This window comes from Rousettus aegyptiacus, unplaced genomic scaffold, assembly GCF_014176215.1.
Source record: "Rousettus aegyptiacus isolate mRouAeg1 unplaced genomic scaffold, mRouAeg1.p scaffold_m13_p_3, whole genome shotgun sequence".
NCBI lineage: Eukaryota > Metazoa > Chordata > Mammalia > Chiroptera > Pteropodidae > Rousettus > Rousettus aegyptiacus.
The window spans coordinates 128,383,949-128,408,956 of NW_023416306.1; the positions used below are offsets into that span (position 1 = coordinate 128,383,949).

General features: G+C 41.1%; 1 non-coding gene across 1 annotated transcript; it reads right to left on the reverse strand.

The window, feature by feature from the left end:
• Positions 1-13,910: 13,910 nt before the first annotated feature.
• Positions 13,911-14,029, reverse strand: LOC118601373. The gene has a single exon (XR_004950288.1). It is a non-coding gene; the product is annotated as a 5S ribosomal RNA (ribosomal RNA).
• Positions 14,030-25,008: the final 10,979 nt, after the last annotated feature.

Sequence of the window (25,008 nt, forward strand, 5' to 3'; positions counted from 1 at the left end):
GGCTGATTTATTGAGGATAATTATTAGTAAGAATAACAGTTGCTGCCATATATGATGTTTTGTGATTTATCAAAAATTTAAGCAAAATATATCTTCTAAAAAGTTTGCGAGGTACGAATGAACTAAAATGGCATCCGGCCTGGTGAAAGGGTATTTATTCCATTGCTGTAACTCATTTAGAAAGCGATTTTGCAGTTTGCATCAAAATCTTAATATTTAAACATTTTGCTTCAGAAACTCCATTTTGGAATATTTTAGGAATATAACTCAAAATATGGTGAAATCGTGGTGTGCAAATATATTTTTAGAGTAAAAAACAAGGAAGTCACTCAAATGTCTAGTAATAGAAGTGCTTAATAAACGGTACATGTGCTTGAAACAATCTACGTAAGGCTGTGGAAAATCACGTATGGTAAAATCTTAGGTGAACAAAGAAACATAAAATTAGGTACATGTGATTGCAAGCATGTTAAAAAGTAGAACCTGTTAAAAGGTGAAAGGAATACATCACTAGAGCTGCTAGAATTGTATAGTAGGATCAAGAGTGGTTTTTTTTGTTTTTTTCTTTTTTCTTATTTTCAAAATTGTCTGAAAAGTAGCTAACAATTCTATGGAGTAAAAACAATCAAAATATTTTTAGATGTACCTAAATGCTGGGAAAATGACACCTTTTTTTAAGGGAGGTCCTTTACAAAACCTAAAATATGAGTAAACAAGCTTATGACCTAGACTTGAGCATTTTAAAAATAAAAACAAATCTGAGAATGGAGAAGTCCTCCCAACACATTCTCTATGCTGGTATTAGATGAGAAAATCTCCTCTCTGGCGATTTTAACGTCTCCTTCTCCTCCCTCTATAATGACTTGATGTATAAAAAATAATTTTTTTCCTCTGCTTTGATCCCTATGCTTCTTAGCGAAGATTCCATCTTATTCTATAACACATGATGAAGCCTTTTCCCTGATATAATGGGACAGCAATGGTCCTACCGAGCACAACGATTTGAGTCTGAATGTGCCACAGCCAAACAGGAAACCTTAAGAGGCAATTCCACCCAGAACTGCTTGGCTACTGCATAAAAAAAGACACATTAACACTGTCTGAAAATAATGTCCTTAACAAAAGAACACGAAACAGAGCTGGGAATGGGGGAGGTGGAAAGGGAGGGAGAAAAAGAGAAGCAGAGAGGTAAAATGGTCGGGGGATCTACCAAGTGCTGGTCATGTAGACCAGCCAGTTTCAGCTCTCCTCCCCCACCAAAAAAAACAAAAAACAAAAAAACAAAAAAAAACGCATTTGAAAACTTTCTGTGAAAAAGATTGTTTGTCAAGGCTAGGAAAAAAAATTCTTTAATTAGTTTACTCAAATATTAAGTCTGACATCTAGAATCTCAATATTAGCAAAAATGTGATAATTATAGCTGGAAGGGTTTTTTATTGAATGTAAATTCATGTATAACACTTTTAGCATATCTCACTCCCTATTGTTATTTTTCATACAGTGTTCACACTTCATTGGAAGCCTTTGGGCTTCACTCTGAAATTTGATCTCAAATTTCCAGTCGTCATACTCCCTTTTAAAGTGGTTGCAGTTCAGCAATAGCTATGACAAAGGACATATCCAGTCCCTCCCGAGGGAAGATACAGCATTGAGACATCCTGTCGACTTGGGGGCAATGGAACCTTCAGAATGCCCGTGCAGCTCCAGAAGGAGTTTTCTGTATTAAATGGAGTCCCACAGCACGCCATGTCTCCACATGAAGGGTTCTGTGTGTTTTCCGGCAATCATTGTGACCGATTTGGCTGTCGAGTCAGTGAGGGAGCTTACCAACCCAATCTAGCTATTGGCTTGAAGGGAGAGAACAGAAGCAGGAAACATGTGTCAGGTCCGTGCAAACAGGCGTTTGCTCATTTAACCCTCACGGCATCCTCGTTTCATAGAGGAATGGGAGAGGTTAAACGACCTGCCCAACATCACGTGATTAGTGAAGGGCACAGCTAGAATCCAAGCTAGACCTGCCTCACGTCAAAGCTTGTGCTCTGCCCTCTCTAGGACTCTCTGGCGTCGGGGGAGGGGAGAGAGTGCATGGTCGCATAACACACTGTGGACGCCACAAATGAATGAACGTGTACATGCCTGAGCGTGGGCTGACCACGTACACCTCCCAAATATTTATGTATCATTGCATGTTCTTGTAATAAATATTGAGAAATGTTTGGTGGTTGGTTTGTTTCTGTTTTTTTGTTCTTTGGGTGTGCCAACCATTGACTAATATTCTATGCTTGTAATCTCAGATGGCTACAGTGGCTGAGCTTTTCTCAAGACACCAGGGAAAGGTGGAGACCAGGGCAGCCTAGAGAGAATAGGCCCCTCCCAGAAGGGCAGTGCTGCAGAGGCAGTACCTCGAGTCACTGAGGGCGATGCGGGCCCAGTGCGTAAAGCTTTAGATTTGTTAAAAGATGCCAGAAACTTATTTCTTGTTTTTATGTGAACACTCCAGATTTGTTTTAGAGTTGACAACCATTAAAAAAAAATTTTTTTTTTCAATTGTGTAAACCAAATAGACCATGTCTGTGAGGCTGATTTGGTTGTAACCCTTTGACGCGGGGCAGGGCAAATTTCTCCAAGTGATGGGGAGACCAAGCTCTGCAGCGAGAGAAGAGGGTCCCTTTGGCAGAGAGTGAAGAATTCAACACACACATCAAAGTTAGAGTCAAAAGGAAAATTTATTAGAAAAGGGATAACGCTCCACAGACAGAGTATGGTCTCCTCTCAGAGGCAGAGAGTGAGAGAGGGACTGTGAAAGAAAGACAGAGAAAAGGCACTGAGAGGGACCCTGAGTGTTCAGGGAATTCAGTTAATATGTCATTCTTTAGTTTCCATTTCCTTTGATATGGGCATACAATGAGGAAGGGGAAGAGTACTTAGCGGTGAAAAGGTAAGAATATGTAGAGTGAAAAGCCTTCTGGCAATTCCCAGCCTTTAATCCGTAGGTTCCCCGTGGTTTTAGCCAGAAGGAATGACTCTAGGTTCCTGTTTTCCCTTCACAGGTGTGGAGAATGGGCTGTTAGCAATCCCAGCAGAAATCTTACTCTGTTCTGAAGGTGTCCTCCTGGCCTGGCTGCAGGGCTGATCAGTACTTTGTAGTCTCTGATTGTGGCTTGATTAACATTTTAATTCTCTTGCCTCCTCCCTACATTACCTTTGCTTTGCAACTCTGGTCTAGATGACACACCTGTGCTAGATACACTAAGGTAGAAAGAACCTCAGCTCAGCCCTCAGAGGAGTAATGAACTCAGCTTAATTGCTCCCACTGTACAGTCAGTGAAGAAATGTCTTGTTCATTTTAGGCAGTGTTTGTCATTTAAAAATATTATTTGGGAAAAAGAAACAATGATCAAATTCTATGTTAAAATATGCATCAATTTTAAAACCAATGTTCAGGGCAAGAGGTGAGAGGGATTTTACAGGTTAGCAAAATAGAAAAACCAAAAAAAGGCAATGGTTGGTGTTAAGCAAATGTTTAACAGAAGCCCCATTCTGGAACTTTCTTGCAGAGCTATTTTTTTCAGAGAGAGCACATTTCTCACCATCCACCCTCACTCCCAGAGCATTCCTTTCCACCTCATTACCACCTTGTTTCCTGGATACTGACTCAGTCACAGACGAATTTCAGCTGTACTTTATTACTCAAATACTCCTCTTACCAGGGAAGAAACTGAAAGTGGAACATGATCTGAGGCTCCTGGTCATTTTGGCTCAGGTACCCCAAAGTACATCTTCAGGCAACCTTACTATCCAGCAACACGAGCACTCTAATATGAAAATATGCTTAGAGGAAAACATTTGAATGTACTTTTTTGCTCACATACAGTCTTATGGTGCTGAGTTGAGAAGTGGAGAGGACTAATCGGAATGAGATCACGGATGTGAGAGAATATTTGGGAAAATCCTATATTACTACCAGTTTGTGGTTAAGATTTTTAAATCTGTCTCCAACTGAGCACTAACTTATAACAAATTATTTCTAGCAGAAAAAATACTCCTAATGAAATAGCTCAAGTGTATAAATGTCTAAGTCTAAGTAAAACCATTTTGGTGCCATTTGTGGAAGGAAAGCTGAATCCTCTCTAGTTCACCATGAAGAGATTAAGAATTCCGTGTCTAGAAAGTTTGTTATCCCAAGCCTTAAGCACAGGCCTTGATTTTGTGGTCTGTGATTTTATTGGCAATGGCATAGTTTGATAAATAGCATGGCCCTGCCTAAGATTACAGAGCCAGTAAGTAGCAGCATGGGTACTCTGACCTTGGGCAAGGCTACACCGTTGAAACTGTTACAAAGGGTGTGTCCCAGAGAAAATAGACTTGAAATTTCATTCCTCACCCTGGCCCAAAATAGAGTTGCTTATGCTTAGCCCCACCTCGCCAAACGGAGACTTATAGTTTTGGCTCACCTAGGAATGGAACCTGAGACCAGTCATTAGGAATTGCCTGATCGGCACTAGTTAGGCAATCTGCCTCACACACCACTGCCATCCCCTAACATAAAGTAACTTTTCAATAACCAACCTGCTTTTTCACCAGTATAACTTCCTTGTTCCCACTCCCTTCTGCTTATAAAAATCTTTCATTTTGTATAGCTCCTCAGAGCTCCTTTCCATCTGCTAGATTGGATACTTCCTGATTTGAATATATTTTTGCTTAAATTCTTAAAATTTTTAGTATGCCTCAGTTTGTCTTTTAACAATAGGCAGTAAAATTTTAGAAGCACCCAGGAAAGCCCACAGATTACAAACTCTTATCTGTGCCCTGAAATATCTTTCCTAGGGATCAAATAATCTTTTACTCCAAAATTAACACAGGGTTTAACACCCATGGACCTAGAATCTCTATATTTGGGGATTTTAGTGATCTAAATATCATACTAAAGCATAGATGGTGGATCAGAAGTTTTTTCCTAGGTCTGGGTTTTGCCTGGGCAGAGGATACAGAAAGAACACATGCTCCTTGAAATCTAGGGGGGACGAGGGGAGCAGGTAATAGTCTGTTCCACAGAGAGGGCCATAAGGCAGAAGGGAAGACTGGAGGCAAACTTGTCTGGCTTTGATAATGGACTTCTCTTCATGCACGGAGAGGAAATTATTAATTCTTAATAATCACATAATAGATGTTTTCCTCAGGGATAGTACAGGGTATTTCACTTTATCAACTAGTCTTATGTAATTGCAACACCAGCTTACTAGGACAATTACACCAGAAGTACCAACTTCAAATTTAAAAAGCTGAGAAAATAAATCTATCAAAAGGTTTCATTAATTTGAACATCACTATGTTGGAATGTGTGGTGATTTGAATCAGGGCAAGGCTGATGCTTCCCTTTGCTTGGCAAACTGCCCTTTCATTGATAATGCAAATTGTGGCTGCAAACAGCATCTCTGGGGGGCGTTTAAAGTGCTTAAGGGAACACAGTGCACACTTCAGAAGCGTCCCTTTTATATGCAATTAGTCTGTTCATGACACATCATTCTCATCTATTCATTAAAGTAAGTCCCTGGCTTAGTTGAAAGCATTTTATGAATTTATAGACTCAGAAGTTCAGAACTGGCTGGAGCCCAAAGGTCATCCTGTTTATGACCCTGTCAGTGGTCACTCCTCTCTCCAATGTCCATCCCTGGACCACTGTCATCCCTGATCCTGTCCAGTGAGAGGACACTCTTGACCTCCTCTGACAGCCTTTGGAAAGATCATAAACTCTAGAGTCAGAAGGACCTACATCAAATCCCAGCTTCATCATTTTTTAGTAACTTGAGCCTCAGTTTCCTCAGGAGGATTGTGTGTACTGTGGCTATCAATATAGTGTGGTCTCAAAAATATAGACAAAAAAATTATAAATTAGTGGTTTCCCGGGGCTGGTAATGGAGAGTGACTATAGATGGACGTGCAGTTTCTTTTTGGGGTTATGAAAACGTTCTACAATTAGATTGTGATGATAATCACACAACTCCTTACATTTACTAATTGTAGACTCAAAACAAGCGAATTTTATGCTACATAAATTATGCCTTGATAAAGCTGTTAAACACAAATACATATAAAAATATATAAAGACTTTTTTTAATTACAAAAAAAACCCAAGGTGCTAGGCATAATATACACGAAATAAGAGTTAATTTGGGGTGTTGTGGGAAAAAGATGTGTGGAGAAAAAGCAAAAAAAGAGCCTCTGCTTTGGACTCTCAAGCATATTAAAACTGTCTCTGTGAAAGATAAATATGAGATTGTAAGACAGACTAAAAATATATTCAGTTCCACAATCCCTTAAATCTCTGAGACCAATGCATTTAAAAATTCAGAATTTTTTAAATTTTAGAAAGGGTAATATGGGACATTTTCCATAAATTACATAACACTCACAACAGGGTATGTGGCAGCATCTCATAATTAAACACATTAATATTTCTTTAATGAAATATATGAATATTCATACTAAGTAGGATAAATACGAGGCTATAAATAGACTCATGTCAATGCTTGCCCAGGTTTGCCAGCCAGGGAGTATGCTACAAACTTCAGAAAAATCTTGATTTGTTAGACTTTTGGATTTCAGGAATAGGGATCTGGGGCTGCGGTTATTAGCATACAACGTGACCCTGTTTTTCGTGTGGGAGATGCTTTAGTAACTGTTGCTTCTCTCTTTTCTTCCTTCTCCCTGTCTTGTCCCCAGACTATGACAGTCTCTCCAACAGGAGACCCCGAAGTTGGGGATCGAGCTTGGGGATAGATTGGAATTGCATCCTCTGCCATTACTAAGCTTACATGAGAGTGTGATACTGAACGAAAATTGGATAAAATGGAAATTTAAAATGGGAAGTACTATTCAGAATGGGGTGGAGAGCGAAGGACCACATTGTTTTAACTCGGGATAATGGATAGAGGGCACACCCTTAAAAACTAGCACAAAAGCACAGGAAGCAGAAAAATGAACATTTCGAGTCTGATTCATTAGTAAGCTCTGTATCCTTGACTTGGCTTGTTTGTTTTAGAATTACCCTGCTGAAGTTTATAAAGCCTTGCTACAGATTTATCACCTGTTCTTCTATATCACCTATGCGCTGTGTGAATGGCCCTATTCTTCTGCTTCTACAATGGGACCCTGGCTCAGCAGGGGTTCAGGGCGCACCACACCCAAGACTTTTCCCTTGGTCTAAAGTGATGTGACAACCCATCATGGCTGGAACAGATCACAACATATGTCCTTGAGTTTCAGAGCAATGTTTTCCCACTAGACAGCAAAATTCTTAAAGGTAGGGAGGGACCTTATGAATCAATGTGATATTTCCAGGGCCTAGCGAGCTGCTCAAGAAATGTATCTTGATTAATTGAATGGATGAAAGAACCAATAAATAAAATGTCAAATAAAAGTAGTTTACCAAACAGTTTATTGTTTTGCAAGGACTGAGACTCTTTCTTGCCCTGGATCAAGAAATATGTCATGGGAAGGATGCTTTTCCTTAGACTCTCCTTCTGTTACCCCAAATGATATGTTCTTCTAAACACCTGCTTCACTTTGTGGACATACAGTATCAGGAGCTGAGCAGGGTAAGTCAACTGTGGGGGTGAAAGAAATGGTACACTGGCACCCATGTAGCTTCTTAACACCTGACTCTCATCCAAGAAATTGTTAACCACTGGCAAGACTAGAACAGAGTATGCATTTGCATTTTCCGCATCACGTTGACCAAGTTTACAGTTACAGGGCAAGGCAGCTCCCAATTTTTCACACAGGAGAGACTTAGAGTCTGGGGGCAGGGCGAGTAGGCAATATGCCTTGATGCTGAATTTCCACAGCAAGCAAACGATTTGTGCTGAGACTCTGTTTCTACCTGGGTTATCTTGGAGATACTAAGGAGACTCTAGAAGGGCTGGTAAGGCCTCCCCAGCCAACCTGTAGCCACTGCTTTAGAGAAACACAGCCTACTCCATTCACATGCCAAAGAGATCTAGATAAATCATTATTCAAAGTACAGGCATACCTTAGAGATATTGCAGGTTCGGTTCCAGACCATCGAAAAAAGGCAGTATCACGATGAAGTGAGTTGTAATCTTTTTGCTGGAGGAGGGGCTTGCCTGAAATTTGTAAAACAAGGTATGCCTGCATCAGCTTTTTCCTTGGAGCTTTGTTTATCTTATCACCATGTTCCCCACCCCCAATACTCACAAAATCAGATTCTCAGATTCAGAAGAGGCCTAGGTTAACAGACCACTCGTGGGGTTTTAATATCCCCTCAAATGTAACGTCCAGGCACAGGGACCACGGAAGCCAACATTCATGGAGTTCCTGATGTATGTCTGGCATTTTATGCATATGTACATACTTATTTTATTTCACATCCTTGTAACTACTTACCTCGATGTCCCCCGAGGAAACTGGGACTTAGACACATTGTATGATCCTCACGTGACTCACAGCTAATAAGAGTCAGAGAGAGAAACACCAAAGTCCCTGCTTCATCCACCAAGTCTGTGGTCCTGCTGCCTGCCGAGGGGCTGATGCTGTGTGGCTGTAGGACAGTCCTCCTGAGAATGAGTAGAAAATGCTGTCTTTGGACCTTTCACCCACTGGCCCCATGTCTGGCCTGAGGAGGCCTCAGAGCTTGGGTCTAACCGCTTTCGCTCAGGCCAGCCCTTTTCAAGTGTGGAGACAGATCCCAGGCCCACCCTCTTCCTCAGGCCCAGCTCCTTCAGCTGTTAGCCAAGGCCAGGTGTCTCCTCTTAGTGGGCGCCTCTCCACCCCGTAGTCACAAATACATGTGGCTAATTTTTCCATGGGATACAAAAGCACAGAGAGAAATGGTTTTGCCTTTTGAAACCCCAGAGTCTGATGCCTGTGCCCAGGAAAGCAGTTCTTCCCCGTTCCTCTGTTTTCTTACAGGGAGATAAGCAACTGGGTGTGCATAGGATAGAATGAAGCCCCCCATGCCCTCCCTGCCCACAGAGCACTAGGGCCACTGGCGCCTATCTTTTAAGCCTCTCTCTATTCATGTATGTATGTATGTATGTATGTATGTATGTATGTATTGCTTTTCTATTTTGTTCTTTCCTCCCTTTCTTCCCTCTCTCCCTCTGCTATCCTTCCTTTCCTTCCTTTTTTTTGTCCCTCACAGCATCGGCTGGAGGGTTAGAATGCTCCAGCACCCAGTGGTGATGAGTCACCTAGAGGAGGAAGCACTAGAAGCCACATGAGCAGTGCTCCACCAGGGCTGTTTATTGCAAGAGAGGAATGGGAATTACCATGTAATAAGCACTGACCACAGCCCACGGCTTATTTCAGAGGTCCTGCCCACATCATGGCATGTTTTCTCATATGGTGTTAGGACCTGGAAGGACGTGGCCTGGAGCTTTCACTTACCATGTAGTCATAACAGGAGGGAGGACAGGGCCCGAAGACATTGTTTTGGGTGGTAGTATAACCCTTCATTTATGCGGCTGGGGGTCTGGGCCTTCAAAGAGACATTTCAGGTAAGTTATTAAACTAAATTAACATAGGCAATGATACATTCATTCAATAAGTTACCACACAGCCAAGGAAAATGACATTGTGCAAAACTTAATGACATGGAAAGATGATCCCAAATTTTTAAGTAAAATAAGCTGGCTAAAAAAAAAAATTATATATATATATATATATATATACATATGATCCTTTCATAAACTATATAGGTTTATATTTATACACATATTTCCAAAAGTATTTGCTTTTGTTATCTCTAGTTGGTAGGACTATGGGTGAATTTTGTTATTTCTTTTTGCTTTTAGGTACTTCTTTAATTTTCTGCAATAAAGAAGTATTGCCTTTGCAATAAAAAAATTTTTTAATAAATAAACTTAAGTAAGTCCAAACTGGCCCATTCATTAACTTCTTATGTCCAGACTATAGTGCTCGGCCCAGTAAGTCCTCCAGCAGCAGTATGATTTTATTCCTTTTAAGTAAACTGCATACTTACCATGCATTCCAAGAGACTTGACCCCTATCTCTGCATTGGCTGAGCAGAAAATCACTCTCATGGCTACCCAGGAAAACTCTGTCTGCAGACAGTTCGTATGTTGGTGAATCAAAGACTATACCAGGCAGATTTCACAGCCTGGTGAAAATGCTCGAATTTTAAAATACGGATACATTTCCATGAGAGCAAAGGCATGTACTGTGCATGCATATCTATTTATACCTGGCAAATTATGAGCTTATAGTGGCTATTAATATATAATTTATATGCAGAGATATAAGTATAGTTTGATAGACGGCCAGGGGACTGAGAATGAAATATTTGTTCTGGTCATCTGCAACTTGTCCAAGACCATTTAGGAGCATGTGTCTTATTTATTCATCTGGGTGGGAGCCATACCTTGGCTTAATGGTGCCAGCAAGAACCTTTAAACAGACATAGCTGAGTTTGAAGGCCAGTGATGTGTGTGTGTGTGTGCGTGTGTGTGTGAGTGTGTGTGTGTGTTGGTGGTTGTGTTACCTTAGGCCAGTTACTTAACTTTGTGATCCTCAGTTTTCCTCTCTGCCCATTGAACTGCAACACCTACCTCATGGCATACTATGCTTGGCACACAGGAATCCCGCTGCTAATGATGGGGAGAATGGCCTGGCAATTATTTCTTTCACTTGAATGGAAGGAAATCAAATTCCTTTTCATTTCTTCATTGAAGTTGAGCAGAGCGCCACACAGACACAATGTTGAGCATCCGCACAAGGTACGTTGCTCACACGATCCAGAACTGCCCTAGAAGGGTCCCAGGTCCTCAGCAGCATCAAGAGCTTGCTCTGAAGATAGGCTTTTTCTTGGTAATAAAGACTCCTCTTTCCAGCAATGGAACTTTTAAATGTTGACTATTTTAGGTAAAAAATTTTCTAAATTACATTTTACAGTAATTTTCTATTATCCTGGCTTCTTAAAGTAAACATACTGACCTGCATGTAAACTTTCACTGATGTCTCAGGTCCCCACTACTACCCTGTAGGGTGACAGCTCTCTCCCTGCATTAATGTGTATCCCTACCCTTCCTTGGCTCTATCTAGTTCTTTTCTTTCATTTCTAGTGTATTTGCCTTGAAAAACAATTTTTATCACCTAGTTGCAATACAATCAGGGCTATCGGATTATCTAGTGCAAACTCCCTCTTTCGAGAAATAAAAAGCAAATTTGGAGAGGTGAAGAGAAACAGTACAGATAAGGTCTCTTCCTCAAGGTTGTTTAATCATTACAGTCTGAAAAAAGTGCTTAATAGGAATTGCATGGTAAATAAAAATCAATAAGGATCAGATGAAAGTCTACTGAAAGAAGGAAAGCACATGGCTTGAGTCTAGCCACCGTGTGACACTTCCTTTCCAGAGACCCTCAGAAATCTTTTCTATACACCCCAGGGATCAAGAGGGCTGAGGGAGCTAGGAAACTGACCTCCAGTTAGAAGAGGCCGCCTATACTGCACACACTCACTCACGCACACATGCTCCATATGCGCACACAGATACACACCCACATCCAAATGGAGGAGTAGATTGGGTACCTATATGGGCTAGCTCAACGAAATAAGCCCCAGTTAACCCCTGTTGGCTTAAACAGGTTTCTTTTTAAACGATGCACTTTGAGATACCCTGCTGGAGATCTGTGCACTGAATGTGTTAAAGGGCTTGAGAAATCTACATCAGAGGTTAGTCAAATCCTTATTCTCATTTCCTATCTGTTCCTGCAGCAACTGCCTCACATACCTATTGAAGAAACATGCCTTTTCTCTTCAATACCACAGAATGCCTGCCAGGGAAGGAACAAATACAAAAACTTTAACAGCATCTCAAGAGTGTTCCCCCTTTGCTCCTCACCAACTACTGACAATCAATGTAAAAGTAATCCTAGTTTTTATTTGAAGCTATCTTGGCTTTAAAAGAACCTTCCAAAAAATGATTGATGCGATGAATTAAACCCATAGGTAACCCCTGAAATCTGCTTTGAATAGCAACAAATTCCTAACAATATCTTCAACGCCTGCAGCAACGAAATCTAATCTCTGAACTCCTAAAGGTCAAGATTTGCTGTCTGGTAGCACGGCTCAAGAGTAAATGCTCCCTAATGCTGCGCTAGGCGATTGCTTTGCACTCCAGACAATGTCAATTTTGTCCAAGTAGCTGCAGATGTGTCTAGCATTAAGTCAGAATGGTGTCAAGGGCCCTTCTTGAACACCGGCTGCTTCTCAGAGAAACTGGTCCTAAAGCCCTAGTCTATTACAGTCCATGCCCAACAGGCAGACATTTAAGGCTTAAAGGAGGATGGAGAATAAAGCTGCATTAGATTTTTTAATGTTTCTGCATCAGGAGACCCAGGGGAAGAAATTCTCTGGTGATCCAAATGTCCTTCCCTCTCCCTGCCAACCACCACCAGTCCTTGGATTTCTTGATTAAGGTGCTACTGCGATATCCACAAAGTCCACCCTTGAGCTGCTTTCCTGATAACCATTCATCACCGCTCTGGTCCAAACCAGCCATGGGAAAGCTATAATAGACTAATGAACCCATTAAATTAAGAAATGTACATGTTACAGGAAGCAATGTGCCAAAGGAAGGCGTAGGGTGGGGGCAGGGGAGCAGAGATTAAACCAGCCTCTGAGTGGAGTACTCAGTATAATGAGGCCTGCAAATGCATCAGCCCCTCCACCCTAACTCTGAAAAGACACCTCCCAACACAATACATGTCTTTAGTTTAAACTTGTTTTTTTTTTTTTTTTTTAACTTGGAATGCAGGAAAACATTACAACTGATTTGAAAGCATACTTAAACTAGATAGGTTTAAGGTAAATACTGAATGAAGGTATTTTGGTTTTTAAAATTGGTAAGACTCAGATTAAAGTATTTTGTTTTAAAATTGGTAGGGCCGAGTGTAAACCAAGTAATGGTACTCATATTTTACTGAGAAAACCTATTCATCTGCCACCATTAGTATTTCTTCTACTTTAGAGTCATTGATTTTTTTTTTATTCCTTTTCTTCTATGTTTTCATCATCCTTTCTTGACCTTAAAATAAGCAAGTCTACCTGGGGCAGGCTGGCGTGTGTTCCCATGGACATGCCTTGCTAGTTCTTAAGGCGGGGAGATCGGAGTGCTGTTTCTTGTTTCAAACAAAAAACTCTTTGGCAGCCCATCTCACACTGTCACTTGGCAGCATCCTTGACTCAGGAGGAGGGAACATGTCACACAGTTTTTCAACCTTTTCTGAGTCTCCTCTTTAGTAAGAAATGAGTAACTAGTGGCAGAAGTTACCATTGATTCACTGTGCATCGTCTGCCGAAAATCACAATGCGTTCCACAGATGATATGCCATTCCTTCTGTGAAACCCAGAAAGGAGGCAAGCCTAATTTCTTTGCATCTGGAAGCATGTTATTGAAAACTCCGGGGCTTGATTTTCTTCTTTACCTCTGTTCTGATTGCACCATTGCTTTGGCCTTTTTCACTGCCAATAATTTGCACTGGATGCCGAGGACCACCTGGGAGAAATGTTAACTTAAACCAGGGTTGTAAAGTACAGAACCCAGGCAGGTAACATAAATGAGTGAAGGGAGCAGGTGTAATACACCTGCATCGTGGTGACTGTGCTGAACTGGAGGCAGTAGCTGTTCAGCTTGAGCCAAGTGTTGCCATGTAGACATGCTTGCATTATTAAGTCATCTAATTTTTCTTTTAGAGAGAAGAGAAATCCAGATTTTGTTGTGGGTAAAATCTCCAGATTACTCGATATTGACTGAAATTTTTATTTAAAAAAATTTTTTTAAGTGAGGCAACCCTTGGTTAACCTCACGTATTGCAAAGATCTTCTCAGTTTACAATCCCTTATTTATTTATTTATTTTTTGATTTTTACACCTATAGCACCTGGTCTTTTTAGGTGGTCTCCCATCCAAGTACTAACCAGGCCTAACCCTGCTTAGCTTCTGAGATCAGATGGGATCAGGCTTGTTCAGGGTAACATGGCCATAGATGGCTCAAATTTTTTAAAAACATGGTATAGTCCAAATAAAATTCAGCTGCCTGTCAGGCCTAGTTCTTGCAATGTCATTTCTGACTTCTGCTTTAAACTCATTTATAGCCTAGCTCAAATGTGAGGTCATCTGACAAATGAAAACAGTGGGAAGATCAAAATGGTGGGGAGGTGGCAGAGGATCTGCCTTTAATTGGACCAATTGGGAAAAAATCCAACCTGCATGCTCACACAGGCCTGCAGATTGAGCAAATCTTTGAATTTTACATATGGGAGTGGGTTCAAAAGCCTCTTATTCAAAAAGTGGGAATATGGGGAAAATTAGTGCCCAAAAAAGTCTAAAACTAGGGCATGTAGCTAAGGAAGGTGTATTATGAGTGCAGATAGCCCAAGGTCTAAATCAGGGATGCTGCTATGGACTGAATGTTTGTGTTCCGCCCCATAAATTTGTACATCGATGCCCATATCCTCAATGTGATGGTTGGGGCCTGTGGCAGGTAACTGGGTTCAGATGAAGCCATAGGGGTGGAGCCCTCATGATGGAATTGGTAACTTTATGAGGGTATAAAGGAACCAGAGGTGCTCTCCCTCTCCACCATGTGAGGATACAACAAGAAAACAGCCATCTGTAAACTAGGAAGAGGGCTCTCACCGAGAACCTGACCAGGCTGTCACCCTGATCTCAGACTTCCAACCTCCAAAATTATGATCTTCTGTTATAGCAGCCCAAACTGATTAAGACAGATGCTAAGCAGAATTCATCACACCTGACAACTCCAACTAACTAGGTTGATAGGCTGCTGGAGAGTTGGGAAGCTGGAAGGAAAGAGTGCCAACGATAGTGGTATCTTGAGTGCATTTTCTATCCCTGGTCTGAAAGAACATTTGAGAAATTACCAGATAATGAGCTCTTAGGCAAGCAGGGATCCAAGTCCACATATAAGGCAACAAAATAATCATGGGCTCTCAGAATTACCCCACTTTGTGTCTTTAAGTCATGTTTATAGTGATTCTAGAGAATACATCAGAATTTGGGTTTATAGCATTCATTCTGAAACATCAAAGAATATTCATCATGTTGGAAAGAAGTTTAAAATGTAGATTTAAAGTGAATGACTCGATATCTGTGATAACAAAGAAAAATATCAAGTGATAACATGTATGAGGGTATATCCGGCCACACTTGGCCCTTCGTATTTAACTATTAGAATTATGAGTCTTTTTCCACTTTTTTGGGAAGCCAAGGAAGTCTACACAGTAATGCGCTACTCACACTGCCCTTCAGGGCCTAGCAATTCACTTTCCTAGCTGCTGGGAGTGTTGGCTACTGAGTCCTCTCCAGGAACTGCCTTTAGACACAGAACTGCTCCTGGGGGCAGCCTCCGTTCAATGGTTGATATAAAGTCCTGCCCTCTCTTGCCTCAATTAGGAGAACTCTGAAGGGCTGTCCCAGTCCCAAAGCTCCCAAGAGATCATATGAAGACTGTTGGAACTACCTCACAGTTCAAGTCCTCCTTTGCCCAATCTTACTTCCTTAACTCTCCTCGTGCACATAAATCTCATAGTCTCAGAATCTGTTTCCTGGGAAATTGATTATAAGAACCTAATTGAAATATAGTTGACCTTTGAATAAAACAGTTTTGAACTGCATGGGTCTGCTTATATGTTTATTTTTTCCCCCAATAAATACTGTAAATGTATTTTCCTTATGATTTTCTTAATAACATTTTACTTTTTGTAACTTTATTATAATACAGCATATAATACTCATACAAAATATGTATTAATTGACTGTTTATGTTATCAGTAAGGCTTTCAGTCAACAGCAGGCTGTTAGTAAAATTTTGGGTGAGTCAAAAGTTACATGCAAATTTTCAACTGTGCAGAAGGTTAACTGTTCAAGGGTTAACTATTCAAGGGTTAACTGTATAGGAAAATAATAGAATATCAATAGACTATCAGAGATGCTGTATGCCAGGCTGATTTTAAATGACTTTCATACTGATGGAATAAAATTGCAAATTTAGGAGGCAAGAGAGAATGTCATTTTTAATGAAAAACATGTTCATATGTCAGTATTTAGCTTTACCTATGTGTAGGGGATGCATGTTTTTTAATTTATCTAGGATGCCTCTCTGTTCATTTGAGGGACTTCTTCCTACTTTAATCATAAGAGTTGAGGAGCAGGTACCAACTTTGGTGTCCAAGTAGCTGGAGGCAGGAATAGGTGAGTGACCCTGGTCTGGGCAGTCCTGGTTCACCATGCCCTGTCTGTAGGACTTAGTCTAAGAGAAGGGCATGTGACCGAGGCAAAACCAATCAGAGTCACTCCATAGGATTTAACAGAACATGCCAAGAAGGACGAAATATCTCCTTCTTGGATCCAAATGCACTTGAAGTCAGAACTAATCTTGGAAATCCCAGTTACACGAACCAAAAATATTCCCCTTTGTTATGCTCAAGCTGTGCTGAGTTGGGATGTCCATCACTTGCAACTGAAAGAATCCTGACTAATTCACTGCGTCAATAATCCAGAGACAGATGAAAACAAAAACAAATGACCCTGAGGAATAACAGCAAAGTAGAGGTTCCTAACAGAGGCCAAGAGCTCTGCCAGATCCCAGCAGAGTAATGCAGCCATGAAACAGAGAGGACGCATTCTGGGGAAGCTCATTGTCAAAACGTTTGAACCTAGAAGCAGAATTAACACAGGCAGAATATAAAACATAGAAATAAAACGGGCTTGGTAGTGTAAAAACATCATCGATGACCTGTGAAAATAAAAACAAATGGAATAAAAAAAAATGCAGCTAGTATTTTAAAGGAATCAAGAGTGTTGAGTTGAGGTCAAGAGAGATGGAAGAGGAAGCCTGACTTGGGCTCAGGAGAGAAGATTGATGGCAGCAGAGGGAGTACAGGTCCGGGCAGGCAGTCTTTAGGAAGAGGATGTCAGACTTATGTCAGTGCAGGGAACTTCCAGGTCGAAAAGAAGCAGGTGAAGAGAGGCTCATTAATTTAGTCACATCTCGCAGATTAGGGGTGACACTAACGGAAATTAAGCTCCAGTGCCCCTCACTTGGAAAAGCCCTCCAAGATCCCATGAAGTACTTTCGCAATTTATTCACATGGTCATATGTGTTAGTAAAATTTGCAAAAGTAAGATATTTTAGCCAGAAATGGTTAACAAGCAGCTTAAGATGCTGTATCTTTCTCACTCGATTTCCCCTCTTTCATACTGCTCCTTGTGCTGTGTGGTATTAAAGTGATCATGAGCATCCTAGGGATCCAGCTAAGGGGAATTTGAGTTGGAGATCCACTTCAGTTGGGTTACTGGGTCACAGTTATGTATTTCAGGGTCTCTTTCATGTAGCATTACGCCAGTATCACCATCCTAGTAGAGGGATAGCTTCCAGAAATACTCTTATTGACCACTTTGCTAGCTCTTGAAGATTCAGGGGAAGAGGTACTAGAGCCATGTGAATGCGTCCGTTGCCACCCAACACTAGGCATATGCGGGTAAGGAAAGAGAGATGCAGAAAGTGGTTACGCTAAAAAATCTTCCAGTCGTCAGATATGGAAAATTATCAGAGGATTCAGTTCCCATCACCACCTACTCAGAATGGAAGTTGCATCTCTTGCCAACAATAAACTCGGTTATGCAGGGCACATAATTACTATATATTTTCTCAAATTTTGGTCAGAATTGCATGACTTAGAATATATACTGATCCTTGCATTTATAGGCACAAACCTTTAGAAGTACAGCAAAAAGCTATGCAACGAGTTGAATGTTTTATGCTTTTTCACAGAAATGCTGAATCAAGTCATACGTTTTATGCATCTTTATAAAATACGACATGAAGATAACACAAAATTCATATCATGGGCCCATAATGAGGACTTTGACAAATGAAGACTTTGACAACACAATGGTTAACACATGATATTATTTCAAAGAATATTTAAGATTAGTCCTTGTACAAGAAAACTTGAAATGTTCTGAACTCTTTCAGGTCTTAAATGAAAGAAATTGAGTGAGGTTTTCCCCAAATTTAAAAATAATCCTAAAAACGTATGTAACATTACCAATAACAATTTATGAAGCCAAAAGAAATTTCTTCATGGTTAATAAGTAAAAACTTTTTTTTGACCATATTTTAATTTAGGAAATTATCCTTGAGATTTCGCTATAGAAAATATTGCAAAATTGTCATTCGAGAAGGCGATTCAAGTGTTTGCAGCTAGAGAATATTGGGGGGAGAATATTATAGAAATATGCCAAGTAATTAATTAATGATGGGTCTAATTAGTGTTATTTTTCTGGATTTTTGTGATGCTTGTGGTATTCTGAAATTTATTTTTTAATTTCTATTATCATTGTACTACATAAACATACCCATTCGTACCTAATTTTGTAGCTCTAATTTTGTATTTTTTGGCATGACCCCCTCCAATCTCCCAGATTATATAAGTGTCAAGCACCACAAAAGCTGTTTCTGGGCTTGGATTTCCTTCACTGGAAAACAGACGAAGGCCATAGAGAAAAGAAAGAGGTCTTAAACAACCCTCCTGGTCCCACCCAGTGACCATGGTTAAGGTCTACATTTTTGTTACCCACGATCATAATGAGTTGAGTAGACTTTGTGCTAATTCAAGGAACTCATTCCTTCCCATGCCATCTTTCTACCAGCTTGCTGAAATCTATCTGGTGCCTGGATTCCTTTAACAGGAGTGAGAGAATCTTATTTTTCTATATTCAGCTTAAAATGCAAATATTTGGTTTAATTGAATCTTCATTGTAAATTAGGTTCATTTTTCACTGTTGTGTGGTGTGGCAGGGTTGGGGGCAAAAGAATCTGGGGAGGAGGGAAGGAGGAGAGAGCGCACCAGCGAGCAGGAAGGAGGAATGGGCGTGAAGGCTAGAGAAATGAAACAGGGAACAACGTCACAGACTAACAACTCTTGTCTCCTTACCTTGAGCGCGGCGGTGCCAAGCAGGAGCTGTGCACTGAGGGTTGCCGGCCTGCACTGCCAGTTCGGGTTGCTCGGCTGCTTGATTTATGAAGTGTTTTTGAGCACAGCCCCACATCCTATAAAGAAGGTTTGTTCCCCAGGGGATTCGTTAATCAAGGAACACTGTACAAATACCACTTCCTGTGGGATGTTAATAGTGTCTGTAAGCAGGAGAGAGAGTGCGCGCAAAGAATCATTGTTTAGTGGGGAGAGAAATTAGCTCACCGCTGCAAAAGAAAACTTGCCTTGATGGTAGAAAGACCCCCTGGTTAACGAGTAAACAATAAGCAACTTTCTTACGTAAGCACTTTGACATTTGAAGGGTAGATTCTGTAGTTAACCAAAAAGTAAACACTTTCTTCAAGCTCCTAGGCTTCTTATGGTCAAGGTTTTCTTGGAATGACTGTTATTTGATCTGATTCCAGCCGGAGAGCTGGACTTTGGCTGTTCATTCACGTGAGTTGCTTGTGTGTGTGGTTTATTATGTGTGAAGGGAAGGATGGGGATTTTAGGGAGACGGTGTGCCACCTGTCCTCACTCCCCTGGATTGGCCTTTGGCCCTAGAGGGGAATGGGTGGGTTCAGAAGTAGGAGTTATTTCTAGGAAAGACGGTAAAGGCTCTGAGCACAAGTAATGGTGCGGGGGCCTGGGAGACAAAGAACAGCACAGAGTTGGGTAGAGGAGAAATCCTGGGAGCTTGGGAGCACCAGGGAGGAGCGCCCCGGCCCAGATGCTGGTGTTCTCCCATGCACTGTCCGAAGAGTGGCTATGACGAGGAAGAGTCGAAACTGAGGAACAGGACTGGAGAGAAGGCCTTGTGGTGTGACTGAGCTGATGGACAGAATCTAAGCCAGACATTAAGCCGGCCTATTTTCCTTTGACTCATTCTCTAATGAGATCTTACCATCCTAAGACCACAGAAAATGAGATGCCCAAAGGAAAAGAAGAGGTAGCATTTCTTCCAAACCTAAAACTGAACTACCTACGGAATCCACCGAGGACAGAACTTGCTCCTGCATGGAGGGCAGCCCAGAGCCATCTCATCACACCAAGTACAAGGTAAGAACAGTCCCTTAGCATGAGATAATAGGGCCAGGACTCTCAGAGCCTAAACACAGGAAGAATCCAGAGAGATGCCTTTTAAGAGGGAGACCCTCCTCTAGGAGCTCATGCTGTAAAGCCAAGCAACCCTAGCACCACTGACTTAACCCCAACCTTTGTGTGGAGTGGAGAGGGGGTTGTTTCCTGAACCCTTTGCATTCTAGATACTAGCCAGAACCTTAGAACTCATTCTCCAGGACTGAGATTTCCTGTGGGTCTGTGGAATCAGATAGACCTTCTACTGGTAACCTGGGGCTGGGCAGAGGACAAATCTCTTCCTCTGTCCCCCAGTATCCATCCCCTGGGAACATTGTTGTATCAGTTAGGACCCTTATGGTTACAAATGACAGAAACTCACTGAAACTGGCTTTAGCCACAAAAATGGGGTAGGGAGAGATTATTTGCTCATTTGCCCATAGCATTGAGATACCCAGAGGCTTAGCTGTCTTTAGACTTGGCTAAATGCGGGGACTCAGATGATTTCATCAGGACAACATGTCTAACTCTCGTGTGGCTCTCTTCTGTTGGGCCAACATGGTGGCAAAAATGACGCCAGCAGTTCCATATTTGTATGTACCTTAGAGTCTGCAACTTCAGAAAGAGAGACTCTTTCCCAGAATGTTAACAAAAGTAGCAAGCAGCTTCTTAATGGTCAGGTTTGGGCCATGTGGCCATTCCTGACTAATCACCATATTCCAGGAGGGAATGGGAATGGGACCAGCTCAACTTGAAGCATGTGGACTAAAAATGGGAGGTAATTCCCCAATGAAAAACTGGGAAAGGATATCAAAACACCAGGGAAGAAAAGCTGGACAAGCAAAAACCGATGTACTATAATTATTATGCATATAAAGTCTAATTTAAATGATCAAAAAGGGCAGGATTAAAGGGGAAAAGAGTTATCAAAAATAGTCACAAAGGACATATAAAAGAGTGGGGGCATTCCACAACTATTTTGTGGCAACAAAAAGTTACATTACACGTCAACTGTGTTCACTCAAGTCCCAGGTCTTGTGTGGCTTCAGCTGGCAAACAAAGCCACCTCCTTTTTCAACCCTACCCCTTTCCACACTGGCTCTCTGAATGAGTTCATGGGCTGTCTTTTCTGATCATGACATTAAAGTGTCTGCCATGCCCACCACCATCTTCTAGCTAGGATTGCCCTCTCCTCAGCTACCTTTACAGAGAGGCAGCACTAGACTCTTCCTTGCCCAGGGGTAGCCACTGACTGGAGAAGAGATGGGCACGTGACACAAGTGGTTCATTTGTGAACCAGCAGGTGACTTCCTTAGATGCCTTGGAGGCAACAGAAATTAACCAAACCAATCAGACAGGAAAACTGGGAAAGCGCCTACTTTCTGTGGCAACATCTATTCTTGGTGGCTGTCTGCTTCCAGTACTTGTTCTAAACCACATGATTCCTCACACTAACCCCACGCCCTTTATTCCTAAGTCTTAGGAAGTTTAATCAATTCAATTTAAACCTCTAATGCAGAATATCAATTCACCACACCCTAGGGGCAATAGTTTCACTTGTCCCAAATCCTCTGGTGGTAAGTTAAGTCACAGAGCGTCAGAAGGGGACACCACTACAGCTAAATTATCAGTTGTGTTCAGAACATGTGGATGCTCAGGGTGGCAGATAACACACAGCAGGGGTTTTGTGCTCTATCAAAGGCACCTGGCCACAGAGCGAACTCTCTCCAGGTGGGGACAATGGCCCAGAACACCCAAGAGGGTAGAAGGGGAAGAAGTCAGGTCATCCAGCAGCACACAGTTCTTAAAGAAAGGGCTCCAAGAGAGTGGCTTGTTAAAAACAGCGCAGCCAAAGCAGCCAAAGGTGCTTTGGGCCTCTTACCTTTGCCCTAGAACATAGGTTTGCTTCAGGAAAAGAATAAAGAAAACGCTATGGATAAGAACCAGTATAACAAATGAGAGAGAAATCCACTGCTCCCAGCTGTATAATACATGAATTTTCTTCACTTGTCAACTTATCGGAAAAAAAAAAAAAATGGAATCCTGATTCCTCTCTGTCAGCATCAGACCTTTCCTGCCTAGTTAACATTTACAGGTGGAAGCAGGGGAGAGATGAGAGTAGCATTTGCTAAGTGCTGGGGGAACATTGCTTTAGAAAAGCACATTAACCCTTTTTTTGTTTGTTTCAATTCCTATGGGAGAAATAGAACAGGTGGGCTTAATTGGCTCTGAACAAAGTCCTTGAAATTCCTTAGAAAGCTATGCAACCAGATGTCACTCTCTGGCGCTAAGTGTTAAAGAGGTGTCTTTGTAACAAGCCCAGTGGAAGGTGGATGGCAGATTTGTTTTAATGAAACTAAGCTCCCACCCTCACTTTACAGACATTTTAGGACACCTCGCCACAGGAAAAAAAAAAAAAAGAAAGAAAGACAACAAGGTTCTTACTGTAACAGTTTTACAATTTAAGTTCTAAGTATGCTACATAAGGGTTGAAATGCAGTTAAAAGGCATCTGTTAAAACGGTAACATCCATCAAGATTATTTTCACCACTCCCTCCATATTCTCTCCCACATTCTCTGATCTTTAAGGATAGACATTTCCTTATGGTACCATGGAAAGACGACTATGCCAGAAGACAAAAGTCCCGGAATTGAGTTCGGTTTTCATCATCTACAATCTGTGTGATCCTGGGTATGTCATTTGTCTACTCTGAGCCTCTGTTTCCTTCACCATCAAGAGGGACAACTTTATGTCACGTCTGCCTCATAGGCTTACCATAAGAACTGAACGTTTTCATTTGCCAGACATTTGTCAGACACCTGCTTTGTACCAGAATGGGTATCCTGGTGAGGGGGATTTGAAAGGAGACAGATTTGAAATAGACTCAGTTCCAACTTTAGGGAGCTTGATGGGCAACCAACGTACAGGAATGTGCTCTGTAAACTGTGAAGGGAAGTCATTTCTATTTCCTGTCGCACAACCTGGTACTGTCCTCTAGATTTTCCCTTGATTTTGCCTCACCTTTGTCCTCATAGACAGTTTTAATCTACTCTCTCTTGGTCCCAGCTTTTATTTTACTTCTTATTTTTTAATTAGTTTACGTTTATTGTTATTTTATATTAGTTTCGAGTGTACAGCATAATGGTTAGGAGTGATCCCCTCAACTAGTCTAGTACCCACCTGACACTATATATAGTTATTACAATATTCTTGACTGTATACCCTATGTTGTATCTCACATTCCCGACTTTTTTTTTTTTATGGTGACATTGGTTAACAAAATCCAATAAGTTTCAGCTGTATATTTTAGCAGTAAGATATATATATATATTTACACTGTGTGTTCACCTCCCATAGTTCAATTTCTTTCCCCATGACTATTTTATAACTAATTTGTACTTCTTAATCCCTTCACCTTTTCACCCAGCCCCGCAAGCCTCCTCCCAGGTTTGTTCTCTATACCTGTGAGTCCGTTTTCATTTTGTTTGTTCATTTATTTTGTTCTTTAAATTCCACATGTAAGTGAAATCATATTGTATTTGTCTTTCTCTGACTTATTTCACTTAGCATAATGCCCTTTAAGTCCATCTATGTCATCGTAAATGGTAAGATTTAATTTTTTATGGCTGAGTAATACTCCATTGTATGTATGTACCACACCTTCTTTCTCCAGGTCGTCTATTGATGGGCACTTAGGTTGCTTTAGAAAAGCACATTAACCCTTTGTCCATGTCTTGGCTATTGTAAATAGCACTGCAGTGAGCATAGGGATGCATAAATCTTTTTGAATTAGTGTTTTGGTTTTCTTTGGATAAATACCCAGAAGTGCAATTGCTGGGTCAAAGGTAGTTCTAATTTAATTTTTTTTGAGGAGCCTCCAAACTGTCTTCCACAGTGGCTATACCAGTTTTCAATCCCGCCAACAGTGCATGAGGGTTCTCTTTTCTCCACAATCTCTCCAACACTTATTATTACTTCTCCTGTTGATAGTCATTCTGACAGTTGTGAGATGATAGCTCATTGTGGTTTAATTTGCATTTCTCTGATGATTAGTGATGTTGGGCATCTTTTCATATGTCTATTGGTCATCTGTATGTTCTCTTTGGAGAAATGCTTATTCAGGTCCTCTGCCCATTTTTTAATTGGATTGTTTATTTTGTTCTATTCGTTCTTTATAAATTTTAGATATTAATCCCTAATCAGATGTATCAAAGGCAAATATCTTCTTCCATTCAGTAGGCTGTCTTTTTGTTTTGTTGATAGTTTCCTGTGCTGTGCAAAATGTTTTCAGTTTGATGTAGTCCCATTTGTTCTTCTACTGTTTCTGTTGCCCAGGAAGATATATCAGAAAACGATATCACTAAGCAATGTCAGAGAGTTTACTGCCTATGTTTTCTTCTAGGAGTTTGATGATTTTGGTCTTACATTTAAGTCTTTAAACCATTTTGAGTTTATTCTTGTATATGGCGTAAGAAGGTGGTCTAGTTTCTTCTTCTTCTTCTTCTTTTTTCCATGTATCTGTTTTCAGCTACTTTCTTTCAACCCACTTCTAAGTTACGATTTCCAAATGAGCTTCCCTTGCAAGCAGAGAGGTCCCCAGGTTCTCTTCCAGATTAATCTTTCTTGAACATGACCCCTGGAAGGGGCAGCTCTTCTACCTTGAGATTCTCTGCCTGGGTTCAGGATAGATTCTTGTCCTAAGATCAACTGTTTTGCAGATGTAGCCGCTATCCAAAATTCAGAATGGAGACACTGAAAAAGGCCATGAAAGAGGCAGCCACACTCAGGGGTGGCATGTAGATGGTGAGCTCCAGAATGGAGACCTATCACTTCAGCAGGTACGTCCCCAAAATGTCCCAGCGACTGTCTCAAAAACCTCTCTGTACTGT